Source organism: Pan troglodytes, chromosome 5 (assembly GCF_028858775.2).
Source record: "Pan troglodytes isolate AG18354 chromosome 5, NHGRI_mPanTro3-v2.0_pri, whole genome shotgun sequence".
Classification (NCBI taxonomy): domain Eukaryota; kingdom Metazoa; phylum Chordata; class Mammalia; order Primates; family Hominidae; genus Pan; species Pan troglodytes.
In genome coordinates this window covers 31,209,995-31,228,515 of record NC_072403.2, presented here as the reverse complement: position 1 = coordinate 31,228,515, position 18,521 = coordinate 31,209,995, and the positions used below count along the sequence as shown (strand labels likewise).

At 38.3% G+C, this 18,521-nt stretch overlaps 1 long non-coding RNA gene across 1 annotated transcript; it reads left to right on the top strand.

Moving 5' to 3' along the window:
- The first annotated feature begins 7,581 nt into the window (after positions 1-7,581).
- LOC134810174 (uncharacterized) lies at positions 7,582-17,966 on the top strand. Its single transcript, XR_010157584.1, has 2 exons — positions 7,582-7,699; positions 17,417-17,966. It is a non-coding gene; the product is annotated as an uncharacterized LOC134810174 (long non-coding RNA).
- The last annotated feature ends 555 nt before the right edge of the window (positions 17,967-18,521 follow it).

Below are 18,521 nucleotides of genomic sequence, written 5' to 3'. Positions count from 1 at the left end.
TCTTGGGTTGGGAACATTCTGTATCCTCCTCCTCCTCTAGCTATTCGAAATTATGTATTACCTACAGTGGTATAGAACAATAGAACTTATTCCTCCTATCTACCTGTAATTTTGTCCTTTAACAAATCTCTCCCTATCCTGCCCCCGACCCACCCTTCCCTTGACCCTCCCCAGCGTCTGGTATCCTCTGTCCTACTTTTTACTTCTATGAGCTCAACATTTTTTTTTTTTTTTTTAGCTTCCACATATGTGTGAGAACATGTGGTGTTTAACTTTCTGTTCCTGGCTTATTTCACTTAACATAACGTCTTCCAGTTCCAGCCGTGCTCACATTGGCCTTTTTTTTTATGCTCTAGAAAGTTATATTGTCTTCTGCCACAGACTTCATAATGCTGTGTTCTTTTCTACTCTTCTTTTTTACTTCCCACCTTGTTCTCCTGCACTTCAGATGCACAGAATTGTGTTAACCATAACCTTTGGGTGTTTATATGCCATCATCCTTGATCCATTCACAATACCATTCAATAATATAATAAACATCCAACCCAACAATCAGAATAGGTAACCTATATTTATCTACATGTGCCTTTCTTGTCTCATCCCATTGCATCTCCCTCAAATAATATTTTGATCCTAAATGTTAGATTTATTGTTTGCTTGCTTTTTGTTGTTTTTGCTTGCCTAACCACACACAACACCACACACACGCACACACACACACACACACACACACACATCTCTATTGGTTACATTGTTTAATTTTTTTGTTGTTGTTTGTTTGTTTTGAGACGGAGTCTCACTCTGTCACCCAAGCTGGAGTGCGGTGGCGCTATCTTGGCTCACTGCAAGCTCCATCTCCCGGGTTCACGCCATTCTCCTGCCTCAGCCTCCCAAGTAGCTGAGACTACAGGCACCTGCCACCACGCCTGGCTAATTTTTTGTATTTTTAGTAGAGATGGGGTTTCACTGTGTTAGCCAGGATGGTCTTGATCTCCTGACATTGTGATCTGCCCGCCCCGGCCTCCCAAAGTGCTGGGATTACAGGCGTGAGCCACCGCGCCTGGCCTTTTTTTTTTAATAGTCCAGAGGTCTTTTATTTTATTTCTTTAACACCTATTATGCATGAATTCATAGGGAATAGATTCCAGCAGCTCAAGCTCTTTCCCATTGGTTCTCACACAGTGTGCTTCTCTGGGTGGAGCAGGCTGGTGCTTCAGTTGAACCCAGGTACTTTTCTCTTTGGCTTCCTTCTTTTTCTGATCATTTTCCTTCACACATTTCAGGAAGCTACCTCGGCTCTTAGAGTGTTTAATGTGCTCAATATGCACATTAATTCTCTTGGCAAGAATCTTGCCCTTAACTTGTTTGTTTAAAACAATGCCAAAAGCATGCTGGGTAAAATTGTAGACTCTTCCAGTTTTGCCATGGTAACACCTGTGGGGCATTCCTTTTTGAACAGTACCCCTTCCCTTGATGTCTACAGTATCACCTTTCTTATAGATTAGCATATATGTGGCCAAAGGAACAACTCCATGTTTTTGCAAAGGCCTAGAGAACATATATCCAGTGCCTTTCCTTTTTGCCTTTGTATTTATCATTTTGGCAAATTACTGGAAGATGACGGTTCTGGCCAAAAGGCTGGTTTTGTTTTTGGGTCACATTTTCTTGCTTCTCTGTGTTAGAATCTTGGATTAGATGATGGACATGGTGAAGGTTGTATCATTTAGTGTCTAGACTTTGTAATCTTCCTTTAAACATAACAATATTATTTTGAGTTTTTTTCTAGCAGGCTTACTGATTCTTTCAAATGATTTGTTTGTTTGTTTGTTTTATAAAAAACTGGATCTGCTATATTGCCAAGGCTGGGCTCAACTCTTGGGCTCAAGTAGTCCTCCTGCTTCAGCCTCCTGAGTAGCTGGGACTACAGACATGCATCACCATGACCGGCTTAAAGGTTGTTCTTAATCTTTGTTAGGGTTGGTGTGGAGTACCCTATTTTAGCTTTGCTCCAAAGGTGCAGCTTTTCTGGGGCCTTTAGTGAATACATAAGTATTTAGCAAGGTGTTTCTACTCTACTTGGTCAGAAATGTAACATCCCTCAGTCCTCTGAGAGTTCTTTAGCTTCAGTTACCTGGTAACTGTTCTTAGTAGGATTCATCCATTCTATCACATATGGTTTATATTTATTCACTTTTACTAGTTACGGTGCTAAATTCTTTCTATGATTTTTCATGTGGTGGTATTATCACTTATTTTATAGATGGAAAATATGAGGTGCAGAGAAGTGATGTAAAAAAGAGATCAGGATTTCAGTTTTTTTCTGCATTTCTCATCATCCCATGAAGTCTCTTGATAACATAAGCCAAGTTTTCATATACCTTGACGTGTGTGATACTTACATGGTGCCAAGAACAAGATGCCTACTCAATAAATATTCATCACTATAGGCAAAAGCGGGCACAGATGGAAAATAAAATTATTTGAAGGTAAAGAACACTTGATTAAGAATTAGTCAGCAAAATAACATTAAATTGAGTCAGAATAAATGGGTTCTAGGCTTCACCCAATAGTGAATGAATAATATATTACTTTTAGACAGTGTTTTCCTCAGAATAAATGGGTTCTAGGCTTCACCCCATTGTGAATGAATAATATATTACTTTTAGACAGTGTTTTCCTATACTTGTTTATGTTTGCTCGTCACAAAAACCTGCTGAGCTAACCTAGGGTAAGGTCTTGGTAGGAAGACATCCTAGAGTCACAAGGCAACAGACACGTAATAAAGGCAAGTTTTAAAATCAGATCTTCTGAATATTAAAAAAAAAAAACTTTTTTAGAAGGGTCTCACTCTCACCCAGGCTGGAGTACAGTGGCACTGTCACAACTCCCTGCAGCCTCAAACTCCTGGGCTCATGTGATCCTCTCATTATCTTAATCACTTTGAGTCTCAGTTTTCCCATCTATAAAATGGGGATATCACTTAGTTCACTAGGTTGCTCTGGTGTTTAAGGGAAATAAATACATATAAAGCATATTGAAATATTTAAAGAATTCAATAAATGTTTATTATTAGGAAACAAACACATGGTAATTTTTGAGCCAGAGTCTCATTCTGTTGCCCAGGCTGGAGTGCAGTGGCACAATCTTGGCTCACCACAACCTCCGCCTCCTGGGTTCAAGGAATTCTCCTGGGTTCAAGCGATTCTCGTGGCTCAGCCTCCCAAGTAGCTGGGACTACAGTTGCACGCCACCATGCCCAGCTAATGTATGTATTTTTAGTAGAGACGGGGTTTCACCATGTTGGTCAGGCTGGTCTTGAACTCCTGACATCAGGTGATCTGCCCACCTTGGCCTCCCGAAGTTCTAGGATTACAGGTGTGAGCCACTGCGCCCAGCAACAACAACAACAACAACAACAAAAATCTTAAACAAACAAAAAACCCAACAGGGTTTATGACGCCAAATCCTGTCAACTATCAACCACACCATATTGTACCTCTCACCATATATTTTTACTTAAATTATGTAACATTTCTTAGCCTGGGTTTTCTCACTGAAAACAGGGGAGGCTGAACTTAACTATACATAACTCTTCTGCTTCTAAATGTGTCTGAGAGAGAGACTGAAATAAGCAAGGGAGAGTGGATGTCCTTCATGCTTAAACTTAAGATCCCAATTTTTATCCGAAATGAGCTTAAACTTTCCCTCCTGTGAATTTGCTACTCTTTTTGAAGCTAATAACAATTGAAAAATAGAGCTATCTTTAATTCAGCAAAAAATAATTATTTCTAAATCCTGAGAGATCAATGAGACTGCGAATCTAACAAATTCATTTTTAATGATAAAAACACTAATTTCGTCATAAGGAGGCAATGATAAGATTTATTTATTTTGTATAAAACATTATAATTTATCATTTTTAACAAAATGGATACCACAAATTTTCCTTTTGGAATAAATGTTTTAATTACCCTTTCGATGTGATATCTTTTGATCAACAGGAGTTTTTGGCATCTCTAAACACTCTTCCAAATTATTCAGGGCTCACTTTGGCTTTTAAAATTAACATTTGATTGATTTAAGTAACAAATGCAAAAGCCCAGTTTCCCCTTACATTTAAGTTCATTTTATACATTTAAAAATTCAATTTATAAATAAGGTAATATTATAAAATTCACTTTCAAGGTGGCCTTTGATTATTGCTTAGTCCGATTTGCAAACTTTGTTAAATATTTTAAGCAACTTATACATTTATTATTTTCAAATTTTTTAAGTTCTTTAGTTTTCTGACTTACAAAGAAACCTTCCTGGGTATTTAAATAAGCATAATAAACCTAATAATCTTGTATTTATGCTGAATCCTTATAAATTACGTAAAATTGTCTTAAGGCTTTCAAACTAAGAGAAGTCTGGATCAATGGTGATGTTTCACATTTTAAATTCAGGGCCATTTGGCTAATCTATTGAATAATTAATATATTCAGAATTTCTTAAACATTACATTACTTAAAGCTACCACATTAGTCACAGTTTATCCACAAACAAAACCTGAAATATTAGAACTATTTTTTTGCTTTTAAAAAAGCATTCCTCTACTAAATTCTAGCTCTTTTTAGGACTAATTCACTTTCAAGAAAAAAACAATTCAGTCTTCCCACTATCATACCAGAGATTTTGGTAAGGAGCTTAAGCTGAGGCATCTAAGACAATTTCCCTCTCAGCCATGATGGGCATGTGGAAGTTTCCAAGCCCACGCCCTCCATGTAACCAAGTAACATGTTACGTAAGTGTCAAGGCTGGATTAATTCGGCAACTCATTCTAGATTGTTTTATTATTTGATTATATTAAAATAATTTAAGATTAATTTTTTTTTTCTAAAATTCTTTTCATATCTCCTAATTGAGACCTGGTTAGATTCCACATATCCCTCTTGTCTTATCCAGCTCTAAGTCACAGTTCCGGGGACATTTTAATGATGCCTCCAAGCACATACAGACATTGCCAGGAACCTTGCTGCTCACTAACAGATGCTCCAGTCCTTGGACATCCCACATTTGAAAAAGCAGCACTGTCTGTGAGAAAAACATAAATAATTTAAACAAAATAGGAAGGGCTAGAATGAGAACTAGTGTGAAAAGTCAAGACAAATCGAAGTATATTACTTGAATGTAGACGTGATCTGCAGTGAGACCAGAGTCTATCACATGCACATATAGAAAATGATTATATTTGTTCAGCACATCAGCATAAACAGATAAGGTAGCTCTCAACTGAAGGAGGTCTTCCCAGGGGATCGAGCACATCCCCAGGCCCTGCCTGGCTGCCCTGTGGGCTGAGAGAATCAACATGTCAACACATCTGATATCTATTCACTGTATGACAACATGGATTATCTGGGCTAAGGGTTCTTGTAATTTAAAAAATACTATTTAAGACAAATGTGATAAGAAGCCTACAACTTGTATGGCCCCCATGGACTCATAGTAATTGTTGAGATGTTTAAGATCTGAGGCTGGCTCCTTAGTGGCACTGAACAAACATATTTCAGTGTCAATCAATTGCATAACCATCACCTTAGTATCAATGTCCTGGATATCCGCACACTAACATGCACATATAATTACATATATTTTACATCTTAGAGTGCAGCAAAATTTATTTTTTTAAAGCTTCCTCATCATCTTTTAAAAACATTTATTCTCATTAGGTGTTCTGATTCACTTTTATTAACAAGTAATAGGAAATATAAGTTTATTGTTTTATTTATTTGTTCAACAATGGGAACACAACTAGTAAATGAAAGAGCTAGTACTTGAACCCAGGTTCTTAACTATAATCTTATTGCATCTGTTGCTGCTGAGGCACACATTATTAACCATTATTAGTAGGTAAGTTTTCTGCAGAACTAAAGAGATATCCAAAGACAGCAATAGCAAATACCACCATCAGAATTCGCCCCAAAAGAATACAATCTTGGATATTTTATTTTTGCGTAAATACAGTTCAAGTTTCCACAACTCAAAAGAAAAGAGGGAACCTGGAGAAGTTTCAGTGTACAACCATAAAGTTTGATTTTTTTTAATCACATGAGGAAAGCTGAATAATACCAATTTACTTAGTTTGAGGGTGAGAAGAGCTCTCACATACAAGAAAGCCCACATCCCTGCTTTAATCTTAAATGATATATCTGTGTGATTTTTTTTTTTTAGACAGAGTTTTGCTCTGCTGCCTGGGCTGGGCTGCAGTGGTATGATCTCGGCCCACTGCAATCTTCACTTCCTGGGTTCAAGTGATTCTCCTGCCTCAGCCTCCCAAGTAGCTGGGACTACAGGTGCACACCACCACGCCTGGCTAATTTTTGTATTTTTAGTAGAGACAGGGTTTCGCCATGTTGGCCAGGCTAGTCTCAAACTCCTGACCTCAGGTGATCTGCCCGCCTCAGCCTCCCAAAGCGCTGGGATTACAGGCGTGAGCCACTGCGCCCGGTTATGATTTCTTCTTTTTTCTTTTTCTTTCTTTCTTTCTTTTTTTTTTTGAAACAGGATCTCACTCTGATGCCCAGGCTAGAGTGCAGTGGCGCAATCTGAGCTCACTTCAGCCTTGAACTCCAGGGCTCGAATGATCCTCCCACCTCAGCCTCCTGAGTAGCTGGGACCATGGGTGTGTGCCTCCACACCCAGCTAACTTTGCTTAATTTTTGTAGCGATGAGATCTCACTATGTTGCCCAGTCTGGTCTTGAACTTCTGGCCTCAAGTGATCTTTCCATCTTGGCCTCTCGAAGTGCTGAGATTACAGGTATGAGCCACTGCACCTGGCCTATTTCTGTGATTTCTTACTTAAAATGATAAGCCTTTCAAGAACAGTCTAGAAAGTACCATAGAATTTTAGAGTTATAAGTACACCATCAGATTGCATTATTAACCAGCCAATTGTATATTAACCAGCCAATTGTCAAACATGCCTCCAAAAAGAAACTCCTTTATTAGGTTAAATATATGCATATTTATAATTAAAATCCTCAGTTCTAAACATACCTGCATGCAATCTCAAGGCAATAGAAAAAAACTGAAGAAATTCTAACATGGAAATGTGGTGTCCTTAGCCAAAATAACAAATAGAGAGGATGGAAATGTTTATCCTTACAACAGAGCAAGATAAAATATGCTTAAGCCAAAGCAGGAGAAATGCAAGTTGTGTTTAAGGAAGACTTCACTGAAAGTTAAGTTTATTGCTCACTGGAAAAATAAATAGGAAAAGATATTTAATTTCCTTCTCTGAAGGCCTTATGTAGTATTTTAAACTTATTAAATATAATCATAGTAGGGTATATTTGGGAAATAGAAATACTTTTAAATTACCTATACTCCTATACTGCTATATTTCTAACAAAGCAACTGCCATCACTTCTGGTGTATCCTTGGCTAATCTTTCTGAATTATATTCATTGATTACATAGCTGTTGCTATAACACAACACATACCTTTGTATTTAACAATTTTCATTTGTTAGTTTGACATTTTCCAAGCATGTTTTTATATTGCAATTGATTTGATAATTGTTCTTTTTCTTTTTGAAACAGAGTCTTGCTCTGTCACACAGGCTGGAGCATAGTGGCATGATCTCAGCTCATTGCAACCTCTGCCTCCTGGGTTCAAGCAATCCTCCTACCTCAGCCTCCTGAGTAGCTTGGACCACAGGTGAGCACAACCACGCCCACCTAATTTTTGTACTTTTAGTAGAGACAGAGTTCCATCATGTTGGCCAGGGTGGTCTCGAACTCCTGACCTCAAATGATCCACCCCCCTTGGCCTCCCAAAGTGCTGGGATTACAGGGGCCGATAATTGTTCTTGAAATTAAAATTCCATCGAGTAGATACACTGTAACTTCCTTAAACATTGCCATATTGTTGCTTCTCATTTCCTATCAGTATAAATTGTGCTGCAATGGACATGTTCATGCACATGGCTTTTATTCCTCTTTGGACAAATTTCTTAAGATGAAATCCCAGAAGTTGGATCAGAGGCTAGGAACTTTTTTGTGGCTTCCTAAATTCTTTCCAGGAAAGTATCTTTTTCTGTTGCCGTCAGCAGTGCCTCAGAGCACCGGTCTTACTGAAGCTTCATTGGCATTGAATATCACAGCTTTTTTTTTTTTTTTTTCAGAGTCTCGCTCTATCCCCCAGGCTGGAGTGCAGTGGCACCATCTCGGCTCGCTGCAATCTCCGACTCCTGGGTTCAAGCGATTCTCATGCCTCAGCCTCCTGAGTAGCTGTGATTGCAGGTGCCTGCCACCATGTCTGGCTACTTTTTTGTATTTTTAGTAGAGATAGGGTTTTGTTATGTTGGCCAGGCTGGTCTCAAACTCCTGACCTCAGGTGATCCACCCACCTTGGCCTACCAAAGTGCTAGGATTACAGGCATGAACCACTGTGCCTGGCCAAATATCAAAGCTTTTTATAATACATGTTTGCCTTTTCAATAGGAAGTAATTGGTCCCTCACTCTAGGTTGAACTCCTGGGCTCAAGCGATCCTCCTGCCTTGGTCTCCCAAAGTGCTAGAATTTACAGGTGTGAGCCACTTTGCACCCAGCCTCTTGGCTTTTACTTACAGCTACAGGACAACATAGTAATTAGCAATGTATCTAATTTACCACTTTATCAGTTCACTGAATGAGATGTTTATTTAAAGCAATCTTTAGGACAGGTGATGACTCTCATTTGGAATGATGTTCAATCATCTCATTTTTTTTTGTAGAAATAGAAAAGATGGTCTTTCTCAATTGTTGGCTTAGAAGTCACATTTTGTAGTTTGATTTAAGCCCGTTTATGTTTTAAACTGTTTGAAACTGAAGAAGACAGAATTTGAAGGAGAAATACTCACAGGCAAGAATATTTATTAATAGAAGGAATTTGACTCTAAATATGTGCAACTATATTCAAACCTCCAAACATAATTAGCAAGCTCTATAACTTATGGAAAGTACCCCAGCCTTGAAAAATCTCAGCTGCAGTAAGATTGTGAGCATCACTTTTTAAATTAAAATATAAAAATAAAGTATTTCACTAATTGTTTCTGCCAACAAACATATCACCCCTGATCAATAAGTTCAATCCAACCCACAGTTATTTAACACCTACTTAATTCATGGTACTATATGCTCTGATCTACAAAGGTAGATGAGATTTCAAAAAGTCCTGATCTTTTCCCTCAAGGCACACAGAACTTTATATCATAGATCAGTGAATCATTTTCAGTTGATAGATAGTTTGGAAACTATGTCCAAGACTGTAAAATAACATGTTGCATCTGGAACACTTTGAGACTCGGGGCAATTTACTTGAAGGTGTATTTGCCGTGGATCCTGTCCAAGAGCGCATCAAAGCTTTTTGGTTGTTGTTTCGTTTTTTTAATGATGTGGTCTCATCTCTGAACAGGCCCACAGCATTGTCCTGTAGAGTAGCCTGGGCTCATGTGTTTACAAATAAAAAATCAATACCCTCCTTAAAATATTGACTTGCTGTCTTTGCAGAGAGCACACTTTCAAATGATCCTGCCTAGTGTGTATTGATTTGAATAGTTTTTTAAAAATCTATGTTTTTACTGCATATTGGAAAATATCTTGCTAGAACTAAAAAATGTAACAGCCATTGCCAGGTTTTCTGAACAGAGTATATTAATAGCTAGTTGATATGACAAGCCCTAGCCTAGCCATATACCCAGATTACACTGGGCTACAAGTTTGGGTTAGCCATGCATATCAGTTACTGTCCATCATTGGAGCCAGGGCTTACAAGATCTTTATAAAAGACTGGGCATTGTCTTCATTTCCAATGAGCATGTAGTCTCTTGGAGGATGTAGCATAACATTCAGAGAGAACCACTGTCATAATGATAATATGCTGAAGATGGAAGTAGGATGGGAGCAACATTAAAGTTAATCAGGCGTGGGATGTAAACTAACATTTTTTAAGTGCCTACCCTGTACCAAGCACTGGGCTAGGCACTTGGCGTGTTTAGTCTGACATTTTTCTAAGGAGTGCATGGAAAAAGTTTTCTTTCAACTTTGACAATGTAGAAACTAAGGCTTAGAGAAATAAAACAATTATTGTCAAGCTCCTATAACCAATAACTTGCATCACCAGGATTCAAATCCAGAACAGCCCAACTCCAGAGCTTATGTTCTCTTTTTTATACCATCATGTGCAATAAAAGTGTCTGAGAAGACAGAGGTCAAATGTGATCAGAGGGAAAAGCAATTGGTCAAGGGCACCATCTTAGATATTTGAAATTCTGTGAACAAATAAGCCAGTCTGCCTTTGGAGTTATTTGGGGTTCCACTATGCTGTTCTAAAGTTATTTGGGACCACCAACCAATAAATAATGTGAACTTGAGGGAGATGATAAAGAACAAGGTCAGGAAGAAATCAGAATGCTTCCCCCACTCCCTTTATTTGAGACAGGGTTTTGCTCTGTTGCCCGGGCTGGAGTGCAGTGACACAGTCATAGCTCACTGCAGCCTCAAACTCGGGGCTCAAGTGATCCTCCCAACTCAGCCTCCTGAGTATCTTGGACCACAGACACCACACCTGGCTAGTTTTTATATATATATATATTTTAGTAGAATCTTGCTATGTTGCTCAGGCTGATCCTTTTAACTTAAAATGTTTCCTTTAATCAAAAATATATATTACTGAAATGTAGATATACAGCATCGGCATTAATAAACATGTGAAGCTGGACATGGTAGCTCATGCTGGTAATCCCAGCACTTGGGGAGACCAAAGTGGGAGGATCACTTGAGGCCAGGAGTTCAAGACCAGCCTGGGCAACAGAGCAAGAATCCATTTCTATATAAAATTTTAAAAATTAGGCAGCTGTAGTGGTGCACACCTGTAGTCCCAGCTGCTTGGGAGGCTGAGGCAGGAGGATTACTTCAGCCTGGGAGGTCGAAGCTGCCGTGAGCTGTAATCACACCACTACACTACAGCCTGGGTGACAGAGCAAAACTGGTTTTCTTTAAAAAAAAAAAAAAAAAAAAAAGCATGTGAAAAAGAAGGCTGGGCTCCACAGCTTCATTTATTTAAAAAACTTGATTGACATACTATTTTAAATGGTTAATTTACTTATTAGAGTTATTAGAGCTGTTGTTTCTAAAATATATCTTCTTCTTGCTTGATTCTGTCTGGCTTCTGTAGCTTTTGCCACTTAGACCCTCCTTTTCTTTTGTTGTTTATCATCAACTGCTGTCAGCTGTCAAATCATGCTGACTGACAGCAAAATTACTGTGCATTTAGACACAAGTGACAAGACTTTGTCCTGGCCATGTTTTCAAAGGAATCCGGGTGGTTTTAAAAAATATGTTTATGGGCCATTATTAGAAAGTGGTAACAACTGCTCTCCAGTGGAAGGTCAAACAATTTGTCTGACAAAGTGATTTGTGAAGCTTCCATAGTGAATGAAGAATCTGTAGTCATCTAAAAATAAGCAGCAGAAGGTGGTCTTGAGTAGAATAAGTGGCATCTAGAAAGCTTTAATGAAGTATCAATTTTCCAGGAAAGTGAAAAAAAAAAAAAAACAAGAAAGATTAACAGCTTTCTGTTAGTTACACAAAAGGAAAGAGCCCTGGTGCCAGCCACCACTCCTCCTCACCACAGAAGGTGAGTTTTAGGAGTCAGGTAGTGACTTTGGCTCAGACAATGTTCGTATGTCAGAGTGCTTGCCATGCGACTCAGCAAGTGACTTCATCTGTCTGAGAGCCCATTTCCCCATCTATAAGAGAAAAATCATCTATCAACCCTGTGAGGTAGGTGTGGGAATTAAAGGCAGTGAAAAATTAAGCAATGACACATGACAGAAACTCAGCAGATGTGAGCTCCTTCTGACTCACTCTTCTGCTCCTGAAGCTTTTTTCAGCGACCTGTGAGGACGGCAGAAAGACACCATGAGTGTTTCCCCCACTGTTGTCTTGCATCCTTGCTGTGTTGACGTGGGGTTCATTTGTTTAAAACAGTTTTTTTTTTTAATTGGCCAGGTGCAGGGGCTCATATCTGTAATCCCAGCACTTTGGGATGCTGAGGTGGAAGCATTTTCCAAGGCCAGGAGTCTCAGACCATCCTGGGCAACATAGTGAGACCCCTGTCTCTACAAAAAAATTTTTAAAATTAATTTAAAAATCTTTCCTTTCACCTTCTCTCCCTCCCTTCCATCTACGTGCATTCAAGTACATGTGTATTTTAGGAAAATATACATGTTTATTGTAGACAAAGCAGATAAGCCAAAAGAAGAATATAAAACTTCCTGTGATCCACATTACAGGTAGATGTACTGTGTGTGTGTGTTGAGGGAGGCTATGTGCATGCTTCTAAATCAGTAGTTCTCAGCCTTAGCTGACCTGGGGAGCTATTGAAGCAGATGTCTAGGACACCCACTCAGAGATTCTGACTTAATCAGGCTGAGGTAGGGTTTGGTCATTGGATGTTTAGCCAAGGCGGGTGGATCACAAGGTCAGGAGATTGAGACCATCCTGGCTAACATGGTGAAACCCCGTCTCTACTAAAAATACAAAAAATTAGCCAGGCATGGTGGCACGCACCTGTAGTCCCAGCTACTCAGGAGGCTGAGGCAGGAGAATCGCTTGAACCCGGGAGGCAGAGGATGCAGTGAGCTAAGATTGTGCCACTGCACTCCAGCCTGGGTGACAGAGTGAGACTCCATCTCAAAAAAAAAAAAAAAAAGCTCCTCAAGTGGTCCTTACTGTGCAACCAGTATCCGCTATAGACTTTTTTCTATCCTTATATTATATTTGCACAAAATAAGCTCATAGCCTGCCATTTCCCCTTAATATACTGTGACGATCCTCTAATGTAGATAAATGAACTTCCATAAAATAATTTTTAAAAGCAAAAACTAGAAAGAATGAATTTATTCAAATAAAACTTGAAAGACACAGAACTAGAGATATTAGAAATCTGCATGCAGTAAAAAAGGTGAGTCTAAATTAGCTAATTCCATAAACATTTCAACTTAAGTATCTGCAAAGTAATATGCACCTCTTTTCTTTCACAGAGATACAATGTACACGTTCATGTCACGTTGATTCTGGCAAAAATCAGAGAAATAAAAAATATTCTTGAGTTCATAAACTCTGTGAAGCTAGTTTCAACAGCAACATTCTATATGAATATAAAACCCCAATATTTCATAGATGTACTTTATCTTGTCAGAAGCATAACGGTTTTAATTTTTAATAGTTATTTATCTAATAGCATATATTAGCTTATTAATAATATCGTAATCAATGCCATTAATATTTTTCTTACATAATATCTCAGTATGAACTGAGAACAAATATTAATGTTGATTATTTGCTATTAAAATATTTTAAATATTTTTCAACATAAGAAAATAGCTATACATATTTAAATATTTTCTTGTAAAATAATAGTAAAACAAATTAATGATGATTGCCATTTGCTGTTTCTAATAATAAATGCTGTCTTTCTGGAAGTATAAATTACGTTATTGTGCAATATGAAGGCATAGTATTCTGTTTTTTGTGGGTTTTTTTTTTGAGACAGGGTCTCACTCTGCCACCCAAATTGGTGTGCAGTGGCACAATCATGGGGCTCACTGCAGCCTCTACCTCCTGGGGTGAAGTGATCCTCCCACCTCAGCCTCCCACGTAGCTGAGACTATAGGTGCATGCCACCACACCCAGCTATTAGAGACAGGGTTTCACTATGTTGCCTAGGCTGGTCTTGAACTCCTGGTCTCAAATGATCCTCCCGCCTTGGCCTCCCAAACTACTGGGATTACAGTCATAAGCCACCATGCTTGGCCAACACAAAGCATTCTTAAACAATGTTAGAAATTTCACTGGAGGAATTTTTCACAGTGCACTGTCACCCCACTGAGTTTGAAAATGTTCTTTCAGATGTTTTTCCACTTTGCTGTGAAGTAGATTGTTGTTTCATTGGTGGTTTCATTATGTGGCTTTAAAAAAAAGGTTTTATTCCCTCCACAGTTCATAGTTCTCCGAATCTTTCTGTAAACTATATATTTTGAGATATTTTGAATAATCAAACACTCTTTAGTAGGCAAAGCCTTTCAATGCAACCACAATAAACATGCCTCTACATACTTAGCCATTTTACTAGGATGTTCTGAAACCGAAGTAAGATGGTCTTCCCATTTCCATATTTCATTTAATTGTTTTAAAATCTTATCATTTTCATCACATTTGGTTTGGCCTTATAAAAAATAACAGTTTAAAATAAATTTAGACCAATTATCTTATATTCTCCATTTACTTTTGGGTAATGACTTTATAAGAGGCAACAACTCAACACAACACCAAAGTGAGATTTGTTATTTTTCTTTCTGTGGATTATTGATGAGCATGAGAAAACAAACCAACACAACACCAAGGGCGCTACAAAGTTCACTTACACTTCTTGTCCTCTAGAATTTGAACCACATTCAAAGTTAAATTCCAGAACTTGTGTCATTGATTCATGGTTATGAAAAGCCTCGGAAAAATACTCACTATGTGTTTATTATGGGTCCTCTGTGATGAATCATAACCACTTCAGTTAAACTTCAGTTCATGGAATAATTTCTCAGGCAGGGGCCTGCACAAATCATGTAATTTTTTAGTTGCCAGGTTACAGTCATAACTTCTAGGGACGTTTTTTCCCTCTAATAAGATTTTGGAAAAGAATGACAATTATTTTTTTGATCCTTGCGTTGGGCCCAATCTCTTAAAGTGTATTTCTGTATCTAGAATCTGGGTCTACAAATATAGTCATTCAAACATGACTGTCCAGTCAGCTGGGATTACTCTTATTTGGGCCTATACCAAATTATTTTTTAATGATGGAATATCATTCCACTATACAATAATTTATTTAACTCAGTAACCTGGTATTGAGAATATAAGTTATTTCTGAATTCTGACTTATATAAATTATAGTAACTCTAAACATATTCCCATATTCTAAAATAAATACCCTTTGAAGTGAATTGCTAGGTTGTATTATGTACATATAATCATTTGATAGGTAAAAAGACATCTTATTTTCATTTGTACTTCTTTAATCGTAAGTTTGAACATTTGTTTCCATATGTTTATTGGCCATCTACATAAATTGTTCATGGCCTTCACCCATTTTCCATTTGAGTTGTTCATCTTTTTTCTGATTGTTTTTTGTAAGTATTTATTTAGGGCAATTAGGTACAGATGAGATACTGTAACAAAAAGTTACCAAAATAGAGTGGCTTAAAAAAAACAGGAGTTACTTTTCTCTCATGAAACAGTTTAGAGGTGAGCAGTCAGAGTTAGTAGGATGTCTCTGACGCACATGACCTTTTAGGGACTGGAGTTTCTTTCATCTTGCTGCTCAGCTATCTCCTAGGTTGCTATCCTTGTCTGCATGGCGAAGTTAAGAATAAGACTGCCTATACTCTAGCTCTTAAAGAGAGAAGCAGCATGGAGAATGTGTGTGTGTGTGTGTGTGTGTGTGTGTGTGTGTGTGTGTGTGTATTTACATAGTTTAAAACTTAAAACTATTATATATATATATATATATATATATATATATATATATATATATAAAATAGTTTTAAGGCCAGGATCCATACATGGCAAATTTTACTTATTTCCATCTAAGTGAGAACTTTGATATGGCCATATCATACCTAGGTACAAGGCAGGATGAGATTATATTCTCTAGCTGCATAGCTATTTAACCAACTATGACTGTCTTCTATGGAACAGATAGAGAATGGATTCAGGTAGACAACAGGTAGTCTCTACAACAATGAATTAATTTTCACTTGGAAGTCCCTAAGATTTGGCTAAATCCTCACTTTCTCTGGGAAGTGTCCTATAATTTCTCTTCGCTATCAGAGTATACTGAGTTACTCCTTTCTCTATGGTGCCATTTTACCTTATACCTACATCTACAATAGTAAAAATATAATGCTGTTATTTAATTATGTATTATTCTTCCCTGCTAGAGTTACGAGCTTCTTGTGAGACCATGTTTTCCAATCTTATTCATTTCTCCCACCCACCTCCTAGTAAAGTGTCTAGCATATATTAAGTATTCAATAAGTGACTTTGAATGAATGAAAGGACTGCTTTTTATGTAAAGCACTTTGCATCTTGAAAGTGCTTTATATAAATATTATTTCACCTGACCTATATAAGAACCCAGAGAAGTAGCCACTATTATCCCTAAGAGATATTAAGTGAATTATCTAGAGTCAAATAGCTAGTATGATCTAATATCAAGATCAGTTTTTGTGTCACTGCAATAAACACCAATGTTTTTCCTTTAAAAAAATATCTTTTTTTTTTTTTTTTTTTGGAGACAGGATCTGGCTCTGTCACCCAGGCTGGAGAGCAGTGGCAATATCTCGACTCAGTGTAACCTCCACCTCCTGGGCTCAAGCAATCCTCCCACCTAAATCTCCTGAGTAGCTGAGACTATAGGCAGATACCACCATGCTGGGCTAATTTTTGTATTTTTTTGTAGAGATCGGGTTTTGCCATATTGCCCGGGCAGGCAATCTGCCTTCCCTGGCCTTCCAAAGTGCTGGGATTACAGGCATGAGCCACCATGCCTGGCTGCAATAACACCAATTTGGGCTTTTTTTTTTTTTTTCTTTTGAGACAGAGCCTCACTCTGTCACCCAGGCTGGAGTGCAGTGGTGCAACCTGCACCTCCTAGGCTCAAGCGATTCTTGTGCCTCAGCCTCCCAAGTAGCTGGGATTACAGGCATGCGCCACCACGCTTGGCTAAGTTTTGCATTTTTAGTAGAGACAGGGATTCACCATGTTGGCCAGGCTTGTCTTCAACTTCTGTCCTCAAGTGATCCACCCGCTTTGGCCTCCCAAAGTGCTGGGATTACAGGCGTGAGCCACAGTGCCCAGCCAATAAACACCAATTTGATTATGTTGCCCATAAGTGGCTTTCCACTTGTGGAAGTAGGTCATAGCTGCATAGTGCTCCTGTACAACAATCAGAAAACTGGATAAATTACAAAAATCACATTTTTTAGACATCAAAGAGCTGTGAGAGCAACACAGACTAGATGAATTGAAATTCCAGAGAGAATGGGAAGTCCTTCTGGAGTAAGTTGATAATTACCTGCTGTTTTCTTCATTGAGCCCTTTGCTGAATCTAAGCACTGAGGGAGCATCAGGCTTAGCTATGCAGTGGGACTCTGCCGGAGAAAAGGGAAACCAATAAAACTGTGCAAGGCTGGTATGACAGATTGGAAATTTGGAGAGCGGCAAATGTGGTTAGCGTCCCTGTGAAACATTAGTTGAATTCTGGGGTTATTAGAAAGAAGCTAAGAGGCTGTGTTTGAAGAAGTAGAACGAAATCAATAATTCTGCATTCTTTAGGAGACAAAATCCTGCTAGAGAGAAGGGGCCTGCTTCAAGCACATAACTGGATTCTACCTCAAGACAATCTGCCACATTTGAAGCTTGGAATCTTCAAAGAGCAGAATAGAATGTGCTGTACTCTTTCAGGACTAAAGAGACAAAGACTTCTAGGGTCTCAATCGACAGCCTTGGAGGAACATGTCTAAGGAATAGGGGTGAACCAGAGAAGACCTAGCTTACTGAAATTACAATGTGGTCCCAATCCAGCTAAACCCCTGGTTGGATTGAGGTAATCAATCTCTCACCCTATCTACAGAAGAAAAGAGAAACTCATGGTGGAGTAAGATGCCATCTGGAGCCTCTATGATTCATTTATATATATCCTACAGAATACAGTCAAAATTGCTAGATATGCAAAAACACAGGAAAAGGTGATTTAAAAATCAAAACAGAAAATAGAAGTAGACACATCATGTTGGAGTTAGCAGACAATGATTTGAAACTAACCATGATTGATATGTCAAAAATGTATGAAAGTTGATAAAAAAGAATAAGATGTGTGTTAAAAGAAAATTTGAATTCATAACCAAAGAACCAACTAGACATTCTAGAAGAGAAAAATACAATATCTGAAATTAAAAACTCATTGGATCAATTCACCTGCTATACTGTGCATGCATGTGGGATACCTAAAGAACATAGTAAAAAAGCAGGCAGAAACCAGAGAGAAATTTACTTTCAAAAAATAGAATGACCCAGAGTAAGATCAATGAGTTTTCTGCTTTTCAGCTGAGTGTATTTATTCTCCAAGAATGTGCAGCTCAGGTAGCAGAAAGCTAAAGCCTTGCAGGCTTGATGGGTAAGAGAACAGAGTCCAAGGTTGGCAAAGAAGTTAGAATTGAGGAGGCATCCTTAGAAGCAAGTAAGTCACAGAGAAGCCATAAAGTCTGAGTATATTCTCTGTCCAAATATTTGGTTGACTAATAAATTATGCAGGAAAAGAGGAAACCTCCCAAATGGCCAGGGTTTTTTAAAAAAGCAGCAGCTGGGCCGGGCGCGGTGGCTCACGCCTGTAATCGCAGCACTTTGGGAGGCCGAGGCGGGCGGATCACGAGGTCAGGAG